The sequence below is a fragment of the Vidua chalybeata genome, chromosome 18 (assembly GCF_026979565.1).
Source record: "Vidua chalybeata isolate OUT-0048 chromosome 18, bVidCha1 merged haplotype, whole genome shotgun sequence".
NCBI classification, from domain to species: Eukaryota; Metazoa; Chordata; class Aves; order Passeriformes; family Viduidae; genus Vidua; species Vidua chalybeata.
Genome location: NC_071547.1, coordinates 13,371,332 through 13,388,682, shown reverse-complemented (window position 1 = coordinate 13,388,682; position 17,351 = coordinate 13,371,332). Strand labels below are relative to the sequence as shown.

At 47.5% G+C, this 17,351-nt stretch overlaps 1 long non-coding RNA gene across 3 annotated transcripts; it reads right to left on the bottom strand.

Annotated features, from left to right (window-relative positions):
• Positions 1–6,951: 6,951 nt before the first annotated feature.
• LOC128797226 (uncharacterized) lies at positions 6,952–10,226 on the bottom strand. 3 transcript variants are annotated; one of them, XR_008434057.1, is made up of 4 exons: positions 9,894–10,226; positions 9,192–9,230; positions 8,669–8,847; positions 6,952–7,836 (listed from the first exon to the last, which is right to left on the bottom strand). It is a non-coding gene; the product is annotated as an uncharacterized LOC128797226 (long non-coding RNA). The 3 variants fall into 3 exon arrangements; XR_008434055.1 differs by lacking the exon at positions 9,192–9,230 and having other exon boundaries at positions 9,831–10,226; XR_008434056.1 differs by lacking the exon at positions 9,192–9,230.
• Between the last annotated feature and the right edge of the window lie 7,125 nt (positions 10,227–17,351).

The window sequence follows — 17,351 nt, the reverse complement described above, 5'->3', positions numbered from 1 at the left end:
TCCCAGTGAGCATCACTGGGAATACTGGGAGCACTCAGCTCCCAAGGCAGGTGGAAAGAAAGCACAGCACCAGTAGCAAAGCCTCCTCTGGCTCCATTCATCCCATTCTGGATGTTTGCCCAAGTTCTCGAGGCTCTGGGAGCTGGGAGAGGGAAATTCCACAAATGTTATTAAATAGGTTAGGATTTAAGAGGAGCTGGAGTTCCAAGTTAAAGAGCAAATTTGGGATCAGGGCTCAGGAACATCCATTCAGCTGTTCCAAAACATAACTTTTGCTAATGGGGACAATAAAGCTTTCCTTAAAGTTCATATCTCTCTTCTTTTTCCTTAAATCTTCATTTTTTCCTCGGCCTCTGAACATAAAATCCAACCATTTGCTCCTTTGCTGTGCCCACTTTTTTGTAATAAATGTCATCCTATCCACACAAGAATTTCTCTCTGTCCCTAATTCTTCATCAAGAGCAGCAATTCTCCTCCTAAATCATGATCTGTGAGCATTTACCAGGAGCCTTTCCTTATTTGCCTCCCAGATCTCATAATTCTGGGCAAAATTGGAAGTGCTGAGCAGGAATGAAGTATTATCAAGTGAGGATCAGACCATCCACAATCCCATTAGTCCAAACTGGATTAATTATTACTGGAAGTGCTAAAAGTGCACATAGGGCTAAATGGGTCATGGAATTTCATGGGTTAAGCAAAAAGGGGATTTGTCACTGAGAAAAACTTTATCAATAAATAGTTAATTGAACCCAAACTTGCTGAAGAGAGCTCTTAATGTAAAGATTTTTTATATTTTTATATAAACCACCATTAAATTAGTCCCTTGGAACTCCTGGCAAGACATCAGGAGCAGCATCACATGGGAAGTGACCTCCTGCAGCAGGGAATGAACTGAGGGAGAGGAAGGGCACCAGGGATCCCAGGGCTCTGTTCCACCAGTGAGAGGGACAGGAATATTGGGATATTGGCACTAATATGGTAGAGAACTCCATGTGGGAGGCATCCACTAGACAGCCACTTCCATGGGATTTGCAAACTATGAAGGAGACACCTGAGCAGCCTGGGGGTTTCAAGTGGCACATTCCAATCCAGGTCAGCTCTGAGGTTCCCCCAAAGTGGGAAAACCTCTCTGCTGTGACATCAGAAGGAGCTGGGATTTGGGGGGAATGGACTGCCGTCGCTGATGGAATCATGGAATTATGGAATATTCTCAGCAGGAAGGAACCTACAGGGATCATCAAAGTCCAGCTTGGCCCTGCCCAGACCCCCCAACAGTCCCACCCTGGGCATCCCTGGCAGCGCTGTCCAAAGGCTCCTGGAGCTCTGGCAGCCTCGGGGCCGTGCCCATTCCCTGGGGAGCCTGGGCAGTGCCAGCACCCTCTGGGGGAAGAACCTTTCCCTGATCTCCAGCCTGAGCCTGCCCTGGCCCAGCTCCAGCTGTTCCCTGGGTGCTGTCCCTGTCCCAGAGCAGAGATGGGAGCTGCCCTTGGGAGGAGCTGCAGCCCCTGAGGAATCTCCCCTCAGTCTCCTCTGTTCCATCTTAGCATTCCAAGTGCCCTCAGCCCCTCCAGACCCTTCCCCCTCCCCATGTCCCTCCTTTGGTCTCTCTCCAACAGCTTTAGACCCTTCTCTTCAGGTGGGACTGTCCCAGCCCAGAGCAGAGCAGGACAATTCCCCCAGGCCCAAGGTGCCCCCAGGACAGGGATGTCCCTCCTGCCTCCAGGGCCCTGCTGGCTCCACCCTCTCAGGTTCTGTTCCAGAGGATTTATGGTTCACACAACACAACAAGGAGCTGGATTTTAATGAAATCCCAGGTCCATCCCTGCTGCACATTCCACCTGATCCTGCTTCAAATCCCAAAGCCTTCTCCACGGCTCCCCAGTTCCTCACCATGCACAGGTCAGCTCTCACCACTCCCAGTTTCCCAACGTTCTCTCCTGCTTGCAGGTTGGAGTTGTCAAGTCTCCTTAGGGTGTCTTCTCTTCACCCATTTCACCTTTCCTCAGCCTTACCGGTTCCCCTGGATTTTTCCTTCCTTCCAGTCCCTTCCCATAAACTTTGAGTCCAGCTAATTTCTGTTTTCAGCAGCTGTAACTTTACCTACCCTGCATTTTTCTCTCCCAAAAAAGTGAAACTTCCTCTAAGTCTTTCAGGAGCAGAGCAGCTGCTGTCATCCCAAAGTTCTCCTGCTGGATCCACTCCCTCCTCCCTCATCCTGCCGGACACAGCTTTGCTTTCCCACCTGGCTGACCTCCACCATCTCCTTCTCCTCCTTCCTCACCAGCAGCCATTGGTATCAATAATGCTGAATTATGAATTGGCTTAATGCTATTAAATAATTTACTCATTATTTTAAATTCTTCCAGCAGCTTTTTGTAGACTAGTGCTTACCTAAGGAATTCAGTTTGGAATTCCTGAATGTTTGGTACTGTATTAATTAAAACAAAATAGAAAAATAAACAAGAATTGAGAAGTTAATGGAATAACTTATGGTCATTCTGTGGAAGGAATAACTCCAAACTGTCTACAGTTAGGAAAGATGATTTAAAGTTTAATTTGGGAGAAATAATAGGATGTAATGGAATCCATGACAATAATCAGGGCCTTATCTCAAAATGTCAATCTTGGCTCATCTGCTATTCTGGGGAAGATGATTTTGTTATCAATAATAGAAGGAATTGGTCCCTCTCCTCAGAGTCTTGTTCATACCAGGCAGATTCTTCTCTGTCCAGTTATTCTGGAGTTCTCACCAAAAATAAATCCCAAGGCTAAAATGGAAGTAATTCTTTTAACCATCAGTTAACTCCAGCAGTGTCTTTGGGGCTGGGAACACCACCCTGCTCTGGCCTGGCTCCCTCAGCACCCAGAGGGAAAGGGGGAGCACAGGGAGCCCATTTCAGGGGGAATGCAGGATCTTCCCTCCAGGACAAACCCTCCACAGCCACTTCCATGTAAAGAGCTGAAGCCGGAAAGAGGAAAGTTCCTCTTTTGTGTCATTTGACCAAATCCCACTGAATCATGGCAGAAAAATCCTCATCCCTCTTTAGTCCTCTGTTTGAAAACTGGCCCAGGCAGACATTGTGAATATTAATTCATTAAAATAAATTCATTAAAATGAGGACACTTAATTGCATTGTCCCATATCCAACTGCACCTGTAGGATTTTGTCACAGTGACAGGTGATCCACAACCCCCCTGGGGTGACCCAGGAGCTGGCACTCAGGGATGTCCCATCCATGGCTCCTTTCTCTTAACTCCCACATGCTCATGGTGGTCAGGAGCTGGGAGGCTACGGGACAATGTCACATCTGTGTTCCTGGCAGGGAGGAACCCTCCAGAGGCCCTTTAAACTACATTTAGAGGTGCACAGGATATCCTGAATTGGGAGGGACCCACAGGGATCACTGATCCATCCCCCAGCCCTGCCCAGACCCCCCAACAGCCCCACCCTGGGCATCCCTGGCAGCGCTGTCCAAAGGCTCCTGGAGCTCTGGCAGCCTCGGGGCCGTGCCCATTCCCTGGGGAGCCTGGGCAGTGCCAGCACCCTCTGGGGAAGAACCTTTCCTGATCTCCAGCCTGACCTGCCCTGGCCCAGCTCCAGCCGTTCCCTGTGTCCCAGGGAGATCAGTGCCTGCCCCAGTGCTGTAAATCCCAAAAATGCACCCAAACATCAGGAGATCCTGCAGAGAATCCTGACCTCACAGATTTGGTGGGATCCTTTGTTTCAGGAATTTGGCAATAGCTCTTAATTTCTAAGAGGAATTGGGTGTCCCAACACCTGCACCCAGCCTCGTGCACAGGACCAGACACTACTGCAGGAGTTGTTCCACCTTGGATCAAGTTCTGGGTGAAATCTTTCATTTCTATCCCTACAATGACTCTTCTCAGAATCACTTTTGAGAGCTGGATTGTGACAAGCCAGGCTCAGGACTGTGGTCTTAGCAGACAGAAAATAATCACTGTAATAACTCTTCTTCCTGTGCTTCTTTACTCTCCTGGAATGATTCACTTCATTCCTGTCACCACTGATCAGCTCCAGCCAATGCAAATTCCAGCTGCAGGAGGAGACTCTATTTTCTCCTTGCTCCATGAGATTCATCTTAGTGAAAAAAAGCTTCTGGAATTACACCTGCTTAATAAAAATTACCTGCCTGATGCAAGTGGAACGGTCTAACACAGGAATTCTTGGCAAGGAAAGGTGTCCAGTGGCCTCTCCAACACTTCTGGAGCTCTGGGGTTTCCTTACAACACTGCTCCAGACCACTGGAGCAATTAATGTGGGGCAATTCATGTAGGACAATTAACCTGAACCCAGATCTCATCTCTATAACTTGATTAGAAACCCTCCTGGTTCCTGTGAGCTGCCAGGACCCGAGGGTGGGGTTCAGGTGTCCCCAAGGGGGTCCCTCTGCCCAGGGGAGACACAGTGGGGGCTGTGGGGTTTTGAGCCATCCTAAAGGAGGGATCTGAAACAGCTGATCCTAAAAATGCCTGTTTCCCTCTTGGATCTCCAGGCAATCCACAGGCTGGCTTAGCTGTGGATGTCCTTCCGTAGGTTAAATTAGGAGCAATTAATCCCATCCTGAGCACTCCAAATGAAAATAAATTCCTCTGTCGCTATCCAATGAAAAATTCCCAATAAAATTCCCAATAAATTCCCTTTCTGTGTTGAATATTGATCAACCCAGGCTCTTCCACCTCTCACACCTGAAGCCTCTGTGAACAGGAGATCCATCTCCTCACCTGGGACACGTCCTGATAGAATTACAGAATCACTCCCCCTGTCCCTGTCACACCCTGTCCCTGTCACATCCCCTGTCCCAACCTGCTCTCCTGACAAGTCCAGGTCCTTTCCACTGAGGCTTTTTTGGGTTGTTCAGCTGCTGGACGTGGCAATGCCAATTTTAGTGGTTGGACTCCAAGGTCTTGGGGGTCTTTCCAAGCTTAATAATTCCATGGATTCTCTGATTCTGTGGATGCTCTTGAGTCACTGCTGGGGTCTGTCCAGCCTGGCTGAACGTCCCGGATGGAGAACTTCCCTTCTCCCCTTGGTTCATTACAAAACCCCATTGTTCCTGCCAGAAGAAAGTTGTGATTTATAAAAACCTTATACAGTTTTGCTCATTTGCAGCCGTTAAACCCCAGAAAATTATCCCAGTGTGAATGCACTGCAGGGAGTGACATTGACAATCCCATGGTGTCACAAACATCAGGATCAGCCTGAGATGTGGCCATGGGAACACAGAAACAGAATCCCTGCAAGGAAAACGGTGAAGAGGACAGAGAAGAGGGGAGAGGAAAAGAAAAAAAGGAAGGGATGTGATAAAGAAATGCACCAAAGCATTTTCATTTATCAGAACAAATCTGTTCTCCTGTTTGCTGAAGCAGCTCATGAATTATGTTGGGCAAACAGACAAACTCAGTAACTAAAGGCACATTAGTTCCTTCATCTCTGTTTATGAATGTGGAGTGTAAGAGAAACATGATAGGAAAAGGAATGGATATGGATAATTCTCTTTTTTAAATTAATAGCTGTGTATTTCTCTGTGGCTCATCCATCTCAGTGTGGCCTGTGCAGGAGCAGGATCCTTCCAGCTGAACTTCCACTGCCCCATCACAGCAGAGCTACAGAAGGTGTTCCCATGGAACGGGAACCTGAGACACAGAGGTGCCCAGGGCTGTGTATTTGTGGTGAATGCAGTTGGTGACAAGGCCCAAGGGTGTACCAAGGCTCAGGATGGAGGCCAGGTCTGTTTAACACCTTTACTGATGACCTGGATGAGGGCACTGAGTGCTCCCTCAGCCACTCCACAGCTGACACCAAGCTGGGGGAGTGGGGATGTGCTGCAGGGGAAGGGTCTGCAGAGTGGTTTGGCCAGGCTGCATCCATGGACTGAGAGCCATGGACTGGGGGGCAGCAAGGCCAAGTGCCAGGTCCTGCCCTGGGCTCACAACAACCCCAGGGAGTGCTCCAGGCTGGGGCAGAGGGGCTGGGAAGTGCCCAGCAGGAAAGGCTCTGGGGGCGCTGGTGACAGCGGCTGGACATGAGCCCAGCTGTGCCCAGGTGGCCAAGAGGCCAAGGGCACCTGGGCTGTGCCAGCACTGGGGTGGCAGCAGGAGCAGGGCAGTGCCCGTCCCCTGAGCTGGCACTGCTGGGGCACCTCCAATGCTGGGGCAGCTCTGGCACCCTCCTGACAGAGAGACCTGGAGGGGCTGGAGCATGTCCAGGGAAGGGAACAGAGCTGGGAAGGGGCTGGAGCCCCAGGAGAGGATGAGGGAGCTGGAAAGGGGCTCAGCCTGGAGAAAAGGAGGCTCAGGGGGGACCTTGTGGCTCTGCACAACTCCTGACAGGAGGGGACAGCCGGGGGGGGTCGGGCTCTGCTCCCAGGGAACAGGGTCAGGAGGAGAGGGATCAGCTTCAGGCTGGGCCCCTGGATCCCTGGCAGTGCCCAAGGCCAGGCTGGACAGGATTTGGAGCAGCCTGGGACAGTGGAAGGAGTCCCTGCCCATGGCAGGGGTGGCACTGGATGGGCTCTCAGGTCCCTTCCCACCCAAACCATTCCATGGTTCTGACATGTCTTGGATGCAGCCAAAGGTCCTCACACCAGTGCTGCTCCATCCCAGAGGTTCCCACGCGGGATGAGGTGACAGCCAAGGGTGGTGGATGTGTTCCAAGGACTCAGCATCATCCTTGCACACACAGGAATGGCAAGCAGGGAAGCGCTGGAGAGTGGGGTAATAACTGGGGATGAGCAAGGACATGCAGGAGAAGAAGGAAAAATGCAGAAGGGAGGGTGGAGAAGACCTGGAGAAAACAGAGGAATTTTGTTTTGTGTGTGGGAGGATGAGTGATGGGCCCTGGTGTGGGAAAGCAGGGCCTGAATGCAGAGTTGAGCTGCAAACACAATAATGACACAAATTCCAGGGAAAACACAGTTTTTCATGTAAAACTGATGTTTCCTCATAGACCTTTATTTATCTGAAAAAATGAAGAGCAATCTCTGAGCCATGTAGGAGCATTTGTCACCTGAGAAGGTGCAGGCAGGAGAAGGGGCTGGTTATTCAGACAAATTATATTCAGATTATTAGTGAGCCCAAGCACTGTGGGAGTTCTACAACCCCAAACAAGCAGGAGTCTTCTCTGGTTTTAAAAATGAGCACATCCTGAAGCCCCACAGAACTGCAGGGAAAAGAATTCCATCTCCTGGAATTCCTGTCAGGCTTTGTGTCCTGGTGGAAACAGGGATATATATTTATTTAACACAAAAAAGTGCAGATGTGATTAAGAATTTAAAGAGGTTCTGTGCCATGGTTCTGATGGCTTTTAAGCCTCTATTTGTCAAGGGTGGACAGAGAAGTTGTCTATAAAAACAAAGACTAACATCCCTTTTCCACACCAATACCTCATCCATTTTTTTATATTTTCCTCAAGTTTTTGAGCTGCCCTTCAGCTCCCAGCCAGGGATTTCCTGTCTCTGCTCCCACCTGTAAAACAGGGGTCTGATGCCTCCTCCAAAAATTGAAACAACTCTCAGAAATAACAGTCAGGGGGAAAAAAATAAAATATAACAAAAATAACATTACCTGAAACCATTCCCAAGGTCACAAAGTCAAGCAGTTAAAAATTAAGAGGTGTCAGATTTAAGCTGCCTGGAAAATCTTCATTTTGCCCTGCTGTGTGTGTGCATTCTAATCCAGCCTTAAATATGGGATCATTCCTGCTCCTGAGGCAGATCCTGCTAGTTCCAGGCTCGGAACAGACTTGCTCCTGGAACAGCAGCTCTTCAATATTTCATTGGGTCTCATCGTTCAGTGTGTGGCTCCATGCATTATTTACTGCAGACAGCACGGAATACAGAATTATTAATTTCTTACCAGCTTTTTCTTTTGTGCTTCCCCACCCAACCTTTCTTCTTCCCTGAATTTAATGAATTTATCTGAACAATGCATCTGAGGGGGGAATCAATGAAAACTTTTCCTTTATGGGTGGGGGGAAACGATGCATGCAAAAAGGACTAAAGTCAAAACAATCTTATTTTTGGGGTTGCATTTTGGCTCTCTGGCCTGGCTTTCTTTAGCACTGGCAGGTTTTTAGGGATCTCTGTTTCCAGAGCACGTTGGGCTGGGTGGGTTCTGCCTTGAGCCCCAGGGGATTTAAGGCTCAATTCACCCTCCCAGAAAAGAGATATCAAACCCCGAGCTGATTATCCTGCCCTTAGCAGGCTGCTGCTCTCCCTGCAGAATAAAGCAAATAAGGAGCCAGACAGCTCATTTTGGGTTGTCCCAGGTGAATCCTTTCCATGGAATTAATGAGGAAAAAATCCCAAGGGACTCTGCAGCCCTATTTGTGCAGAGCTGGGTGAGTGAGCAGAGGGAGGACGGGAATTCTGGGGTCGCGGTGGGGATCGGGGCTGGGAAGGGCCACACTCAGCTCCTGCCCCTGCTGCAGGACTCAGGGGGTGCTCAGGGATCAGGGATCAGCCTTCTCACGGAATCACGGGATCTCCCGAGCTGGAAGGATCCCTCCCACAAGGATCAGTGGGTGCTGGCTCTGCCCAGGACACCCCAACAGCCCCCCCAGAAGCACCCAAAGGCTTTTATGAAGTGCACTTTTTCAGTGGCCACCTTCTGTGAAAGTCACCTCCTGCTCTAAACATCTGCCACTCACTTGGTCTTGTCAGTGTCTCACACACAGGCACACGTGGGATTAGCCAGTTCTCCTGGAATTCTGCCTCTGGAGACAACCTGCCTTTGCTCCATGAGGGAGTTTTGGTGATGGAATGAATTCCAGTACACAGACAATGGGAAATCTCTTCATAGGGCGGCTTCTGGGACTTCCCATAATGTCTGTTTTGGGAAAAAAAAAATTGGCTGTTTTGGAAAAAAAAAATTGTCTGTTTTGGAAAAAATTGTCTGTTTTGGAATGAGGAATCCAAGGCTGAGCCCTTCAGCATTATTTAACTTGATCCAGTGAGTGAGGGAGGCTAAAGCTCAGCTCAAGGGTTCTTCCCACAAAGTCAAAGCAGGAGGAAATATTTTCAGCTGGAAGAAATATTTCCTTCCCAAGGAATTGACTTGCAATAAGACTCACTTACTATAAAGCTACATTTCTCTTTGCAGTGCAGTATTTCCATGGGAGGAAAGTGGTTTGTTCACCAGTTGTGGTGGTGGAGGGGGATTCTCACTCTTACCTCCAAGCTGTGCTGCACTAGGGATGAAATTCTTCAGCCCTCATAAGATAGTGGGGGAAAAAAGAGAAAATTCAGATTGAACTGAATCCTGAGAAATATTTTTGGATGCTTCAACCAAACAGAAAGAAATCTCTGCAGCAGGAATGCTGGGAAGTTTATTCCCAGCAGCCACACCCAATTTTTTGGGTTTTGGGTTCATGCGGTTCTGCAGTATTTAATTCAAAATAAACTCCCTTTAAACACTCAGATTCCAACTGGGATTAAACAAAAGGTGAAAAATTCAAATTTCCCACTGGGCAGAAGCTGGAGGTACTGCCAGGAGGAAAGGCAGTGGCAGATATTAGGTGGAGTGATCTCCAGGGGCAGCAGAGCTGGCACTGCCCTCGGAGAAGAGAAACCAGATCCAGGAAGAACACTCCCATGGAAACAGAGGGATCAGTTTAGGTTTAGGCTTAGGGTTAAGGCTTAGGAGTGTGGCTTTCTGGGGACCTACAAGAAAGGTGGACAGAGCTGGGGACAAGAGATGGAGTGACAGGACACAGGGAATGGCATCACAGGGACAGAGAGGAGGTGGCAGAGCAGCAGGAGGGAGGAACCTCTGGGCACATGAGGCCTCCAAAGGCCCAAAAAAAGACCAACCTCTCATTTTTTTATATCTTCAACACCAGGATCTTCATCTCTGTGAGAGCTGGGGGTGCTCACCTGGAGAGGAGAAGGCTCCAGGGAGAGCTCGGAGCCCCTTGCAGGGCCTAAAGGGGCTCCAGGAGAGCTGGAGAGGGACTGGGGACAAGGGATGGAGAGACAGGATACAGGGAATGGCTTCCCAGTGCCAGAGGGCAGGGATGGATGGGAGATTGGGAATTAGGAATTGTTCCCTGGCAGGGTGGGCAGGCCCTGGCACAGGGTGCCCAGAGCAGCTGTGGCTGCCCCTGGATCCCTGGCAGTGCCCAAGGCCAGGCTGGACAGGGCTTGGAGAAGTCTGGGACAGTGGAAGGTGTCCCTGCCATGGCAGGGGTGGCACTGGGTGGGTTTTAAGGTCCCGTCCCACCCAAACCATTCCATGGATCTGTGATTCCATGGTCTCGTTGAAGCCCACGCTCCCAGGAGGAGCCAATGTCATAAAGGGCCATTCCCCGGTTGTGGCGTTTTCCAAGTGCTGCCTGCTGGGATGAGCTGTGTCAGCATTCCTTGAACACAACTCTGATACCAAACACAGAACTTTGGGCCTGAAAGGACCACTGTGCTATTTAAACTGATTTTATGGACAGAGATTTTTTTTTCCCTTGTTAAGTGTGGAATGAGCCTGATAATTTATGTTTAATCAAACATCCTGCAAACAACATCTGGATTTTACTGGATGAGGTGGGGTCTGCACTTGTGGCCCTTCAGGAGCCTTTCCCACTTTTTATACTTTTATTTTTAATTTGAATTTGTGCTGCTTCACCACCCACTGCTGGACACTTTGCTGGTGCTTCACAGAGCACATTCCCACGTCCTTCCCTCCAAGCCTGTTTACACATCACATAACAAATCGTTTTTCAGCCTTGTCTATTTTTTTTTTTTTTTTTGATAGCCAGAATGTATTGAATTCCTTCTGTGTTTCATAAAAACTCATTTCCCAAGCTTCCAAATAATTGTATTGCTGCTCACTCTTCTAGCTTCAATTTTTCACTTGACTAAATGCACTTTTGCAAGATTAATCCCATCATTGCCCCATGAGATGTAAAATAACCAACTAATCCCGGGTTTATCTATTTGCAGATCACCCCCCAAGCTTTTTATCCCTGGGCTGGGGAGATCCCATGAAAATTTTGGATTTTGAGGGGAGAAGAGGTAGAGTTTGTGTGCAGACAGCGAGAGGGTTGGTGCCTTTGGCAAAGCTCCTCACACACCTCGTTGGTGATGCAGAAATTGTGACATTAACGGGACACTGGGTGCTTTGTCCTGGTTTTGTGGGGCTTGGCACAGGCTCTCGTCATGTTTGCCAAAGGTTTTGATGTCTCCTTCTGTACCTGGCTGTACTTAATGATGAAATAAAACCAAATCCGCCTCTGGGAGAGTCCACGGCTGGGTTGGAGGCAGAAGTGTCCCAGTCTCCCCAGGGAATCCCAGCCATGATCACCAGGATCTTTTCCAGCGCTTTAATGGACAAATTCTATGGCATATTTATGTCTTGGTTTGGAAATTTTCCCTCATTTGGAATTCTTGGGATAAAAGCAGACACTGATCCACCTTTAATGCTTCCATTAATGCTTTAATGGAAGCAGCAGGAGCTTCCATTGATCTGCTCTGTGGTTCTGGCAGGAGGAGTCTGAAAGCAGAGGGGTTCAAGGGGCCAGTTCCTCCTGTCCTTAGTGTGCTTCTATCTCACATCCTTGACACACCATGGAAGGCTGTCCAGTGCTCCAAAATAAGGGAAAAAATCCACCAGGGGAATCCCAGACATGATCACCAGTATCTTCTCCAGGGCTTTAATGGACAATCACTACGGGACATTCATGCCTTGGTTTAGAAATCCTCCCTCATTAGGACCTCTTGGAGCAGTTACAGGAATGAGATGATCAGCAGGCGCTGATCCATCTTTGATGACCCCAGGATTTAGAACAGGAGCTTTCATTGATCGGCTCGGGGGTTCTGGCAGGGGCAGGCTGAAAGCAGAGGTGGCTCAAGGGGCCAATTCCTCCTGTCCCAGGTAACCATGAGAAGGGTCCTTGGTGTGGTCCTGTCCCATGTGCTTCACACTCCCTGGAATGTTGTCCAATACTCCAAAATAAGGGAAAAACCTGCCCCTGCCAGCTTGGGCTCCATGGAAGAAATGAGTGCAAGGGAGAGACAGCAGTGCGTGATGTCCGAGGAACCCTCTGCAGCTGGAAAACTTGGAAGCATCCTTACATCCTTAGGTGAGAACTGCACCCTACAGAGCAGGATCTGAGAGTGCCCAGACTTAAAATTGCAGGATAGATCCCAACAAAGCAAAGATTCTAGGAGCAACAAGTGCTCAGCTTTTATTTCCAAGTTGTTATTTGTGCTTTAAGTGGAGTTTTAGAAAATGTCCAGGGCCAAACCCAGCCTCCAGTGCGTCCCAGGGAGGGAAAGGAGCCAGGTTAGGACTCAGTCTGGGAATCGAGACAAGAACTTGACAGGAAATCTGGAGCAGAAAATTCAGTCAATAAAACTCAGCCCATCCCAGCTGGTGGAGATCATTTCCCTGAGGGGATGTATCCTGTTGCATATATGTAAAGCTTTATAAAATAAGGGCCTTGTTACTGGGTCCTTTAGCATCACTGGGGCATGGGATGAGCTCTTGTGTCAAAAGAATATTGCCTTTGGCTGTATTACAGCCAGCTTCATCTTGATTCAGGAAACTGAGAACATAGAGGGTGCCTTAGGTTGAAAGATGTGGCTGGGGCTGTGAATTCTATCCCCATCTGTCAGAGCTGGGGCAGTTCTCTGCTGTTCTTTGGGCAGTTTTTTCTTTATCTCTCCCACAGCCAATCCTCCCTCCAGGAGATCTCTTCTGTTCATGGACACTGAGTGTCCCTGCATGGCTGAGAAAATTCCATCAGCCCATGGGGAGAGGCTCTGCCCAGGGGAGGAGCCAAGCATTCCTACCTGGATCCAATCTGACCTTGGAACAGCACAGCAGCCTTTGCCCACTGCATTCCCAGAGGAGCAGCTTTCTGCCCCACTGCATTCCCAGAGGAGCAGCTTTCTGCCCCACTGCATTCCCAGAGGAGCAGCTTTCTGCCCCACTGCATTCCCAGAGGAGCAGCTTTCTGCCCCACTGCATTCCCAGAGGAGCAGCTTTCTTCCCCACTGCATTCCCAGAGGAGCAGCTTTCTTCCCCACTGCATTCCCAGAGGAAGCCCAGGCCCATCTCCAGCAGCCCTGGAGCTTCAGAGGAAAACTCCAGCCTTGTCCAGGATCCTGCTCCAGCAGAAGCACAGCTGGCACTGCAGGAGGGCTGAGCCCCCATGGAATGGCACTGCTGCCACTGCCCTGACCCACAGCCTGCCAGGGCCTGCTCTGACTCTGGCAGTGGTTTGTTTTGTTTTACTGCATTTTTTATTTTACTTTATTTTTGTTTTCTTCCCTAATAAAGAACTGTTATTCCTATTCCCCTATCTTTGCCTGAGAGACCCTTAATTTCAAAATGATAATAATTTAGAGGGAGGGGGTTTACATTTTCCATTTCAAGAGAGGCTCCTGCCTTCCTTAGCAGACACCTGTCTTTTCAAACCAAGACACAGGGCTTTTGCTAACCTGTCACGTGGGCACTCCAGTATCCTGTATTCCCTGGAGACTCCCGGCTGGTTTGGGCAACTCTTCCTTCAAGGGAATGAAATAGATTGGACTGCAATGCCTTGATCTGAGCCTTTTTCAGCTCCACAGTTCAGGAATAATTAAAGACACTTTACAGGAGTTGTATTCTTTGGAGGGATTATCTCCAAGCAGATTTTTCCATGCTGGAGATCTCCGACCTTTGCTGTAACTATAGCAGCGACCAGGAAGGGAGCATATTTCCCTTTTTGGTGTCTGTGCAGACACTGCACAGCTCTGGCTTAACTAAACTCAGTTTATTGGATTACAGACATTTCCTTCAAAAGACAGTAGAGAGGTCACAGTGGTACCAATTCTTGGGGGATTCTAGACTTGGTTTTGCCACTGGTGACAGAAAACCTGCCCTGAGGAGCAGCATCTGCTGTCAATGATCACCTCCTGCCAGGACTGAGTGTGTCAGGAGGGGCTGGCAGAGGGGGTTGTCTCTCCTAGAAGGAGTTCCATGGATGCCAAGGAACAGGTGGGACATTGGCACCGTCCCTGCAGCTCCAGTTCTGCTGAGATGAAGGTGGAATTTCACAGCATAACCTGCCCAGACTGTTGGGCAATTTCTCCATTACCTGGAGGATTTCTTCCCTTCCTTCCTTCCTTGGACAGTAAAATGAACAATTATCCCACTTATTCCTGAGCTGGCCATTCCCTTCATGCTGTGGATTTGCTGAGATCCATCCCACCTCTCCCTGCCCTAATCCAGACACTTTCAGGATGCATAATCCTGGTGTTTGTTGCTGTTTCTGGAATAAAAACTCACATATTTGTGACTAAATCAATCCATTTAATCCCATCTGCTGCCCTTTTCTCTCTGCTTGGTCCAAGTCCTGTCCCACCTTTTTGGCAGAAAAAAAGGAGGAGAAAAGAGGAGCAGAACCTCACAGTGGGAGCAGGAACCTGCACCCTGGATGAGTTTGCTGCCTTTTGTTGTCACAAGGATTTCTAACATTTTCTCCTAATCTCATTCCTTCAGCGTATTCCAATCACTTCCACTCTGTGAGCATTGATAATTTAATTCCCAGCCTGTATTTTCCCTGTTTTCAACAATTTTTTATCCATGTGAGGATCTTGCCCCTCATTTCATAGCAGCTTCGCTTCTTTAAGATACTTTAAATCTTTCTTTTTGGTGTAGAATGCCTTTGGAAATGCAAGTCCTTTATCAGCTGGGTCTCCCTTATCCCTGTGACCATGGGCTCCTCCAAAGGGCCATTTCCCTTTACAGAACTCCTTGGATTCTCTCCATTATCTTGTTTCATCCATGGATCCTCTTACAGATCACAATTATCTGGTAGGGATGTGCTGCTACTCCAGATTTTCCTGAACATTACACTGGGCACTCTTTAAAAATGGGAACCACGCTGGGGATTTGACCTTGGCCTTGAGGCATTTTTACATTCCAGCTTTCCTACCAGTTATTAAAGCAGCGATTCCCCAGTGGAATCCTCAGGTATCAGGGAAGAACATCCCTCCTCTGGGGGATTTGTGAATACCTTTGGATCTGTTCCAGGATCTCCTTCATTATGGGAATGATGCTTTGATGTGTCCCCTTCTAAAAAAGGAGCAGGAGCCTCCCTGAGCCCTTCCCCAGTAATAGCAGCTGCAAACATGGCATTTGTTTTTGGCAGGCACTTATTTCCCTAAACTTGGATGATTCTTTGGCATTTCCAGTACCCATTTTGTCTCTGGATAGTCCAGCTGGCTTCTCTTGGCCTTTCCAAACTCCTGGTGGTGAAACTTATTTGCTCAAAATCCCAGTGTGACCTCTGCTTTCTACATCACAGACAAGGATTTGGTGACTGTTCTTCCATTTTGCTCTTATTTCCATTCTTTTTATTTTATTCTCTATTTCAAAACAAGAGACGTAATAAGAAAGTATTTCCATTTAATAATTTAGCACCCATTTTTGAATTTAAACCTATTTTCCTTTCTTTTTCTTAATTTCCTCCCCCCCCCCCCGAATTTCAGCACTTCCTGATGACTTGGAACAGCTTTTCCAGGAACATTTCGCTCAGGTGTGCCCTGGGTGCAGTCAGGTTGAGAATTTATTTTCCTCTTGCTGTTGCCCTGACTGATTTCCCCGTTCTGTGTGTAATGGGAATTTCCTGCCACCCACCCCAGGAAATAAAGCAGGGAGGGAATGTTACCCATAATATCAGTTTGTTGGTTTCTCTAATTCCATTCCCTGTAAAGCTGTCTGGGAACACCAAGGGAATGACCTCTTGATTCTCACAGCAAGACAGGATTGTGCTGGGAAAGAATTAAGGCCTGGGATGTGTAGGAATAGCAAACAGATCCCTCTTTTCCCTGAGCCAAGAAAGCTGAACCAGCAGTGCTGAACAAAGTGGGTACAATCCACAAGTCCTTGTCTAATTCCAGTTTGGACATCAAGCCTTTGGAAATAAATCCTCTTTCCATTACAGGAGCTGTGCTGCTACAAGCAGAGCAGGCAGGGCTACAGGAATATTTGTCAGGACAGCTCAGTTTGCCGTGTCTACAATCCAGAATATCCAGGGAACAAATAAATACCATGAGCGAGAACAAGGCAGCTCCTTCCCCTCCACTCTGTCCTACTGCAGCACAAGGAGGGTCACCGAGAACTCCAATTCCATTTATTCCCCCTGGCTGACCCATAGCCTGCTTTACAAGCTTTCCTCCATTTTTTTCACCTCAAAATAATTTCAGTTTCTTGCCCCTGCTGTACTGTTTGGAAAGTCATTCCAGGATATAATTCTATAGTGGTTTGGGGTTTTTTTCTGCCTTCCAGTGTAAATTTATTCATGGCCACTCTGACATTATTGGAGCATTATCCTCTAACTTAAATATTCTTCTTTTGTTGTTACTTAGTCAACCAGTGTGTGCTGGATTAAGGTTCTGGGTTTTTTTTTTACCTAGAGATAAAGTAACTGAGAAGCATTTAAAAAATGTTTATTCTATTTTTAATCTTATATAAAAAATAAAATAATAAAAATATTTTAATTCACACTATTACAATCAAGAACTATTTCATAATTACAATACATTATAAACATTTCTTAATTTATTAACTTTTACTACACCATACTATAAATATCTTAAAGTTAATCTTCTAAAATTACCTCTCATTAGTCTTACTACAATACATATTTTATAATTCTATTTCTCTAAAGTATCTAATTTTAATTATAAAACCATCTTTTAAAACTTATTTCTAATTCCATTTCTCTCTTAACAATATCAATCCTATTCTATAACATTTCTAAATCCACATTTCTTATCTCAAAGTTTATATATAAATATATACTATATAAACCTTCTATCAGACTTTAAAAATTCTCTACAAATTCATTTCCCACAAGTGTGTTTTAAAGAGCCACTGTGTTGACTCCAAGACTTTATTTTCCTGGGTTAAATAGTCTTGGGAGCTTCTGGAGTCATTGCAGCCTGAGAGCTGCTCCCTCAGCCCTGGGATTTTCTCCTCTGGGTGTTCAAGAAGTGGCACTTGAGGTCTGAACTCATATCTACCACAGAGCCAATAATATAAATAATAACAATTCTATCCCAGTTCTCCGTTATCCTGAAGCATCCTCCAGTCCTGCCTTAATGGCCCAGCCATTATTTGATAATTCTGTCAAAAAAGGACTTGATGTTATTTAATTAATTAATTGATTGACTTGTTTTCTCCTGAAAATCCAGAGTGATGGATGGCAGAGAGCCCCAGGGACACTCCGCTCCCAGGGATTTCACTTCTGGATGCCAGAGGCATGGAGGAGGCGCTGTTTCCTCTGTTTTGGGGTCTGCAGGGTGTGACATCCCCTCTTTTACTGCTGGGACACCCCAACCCCTTCCCAG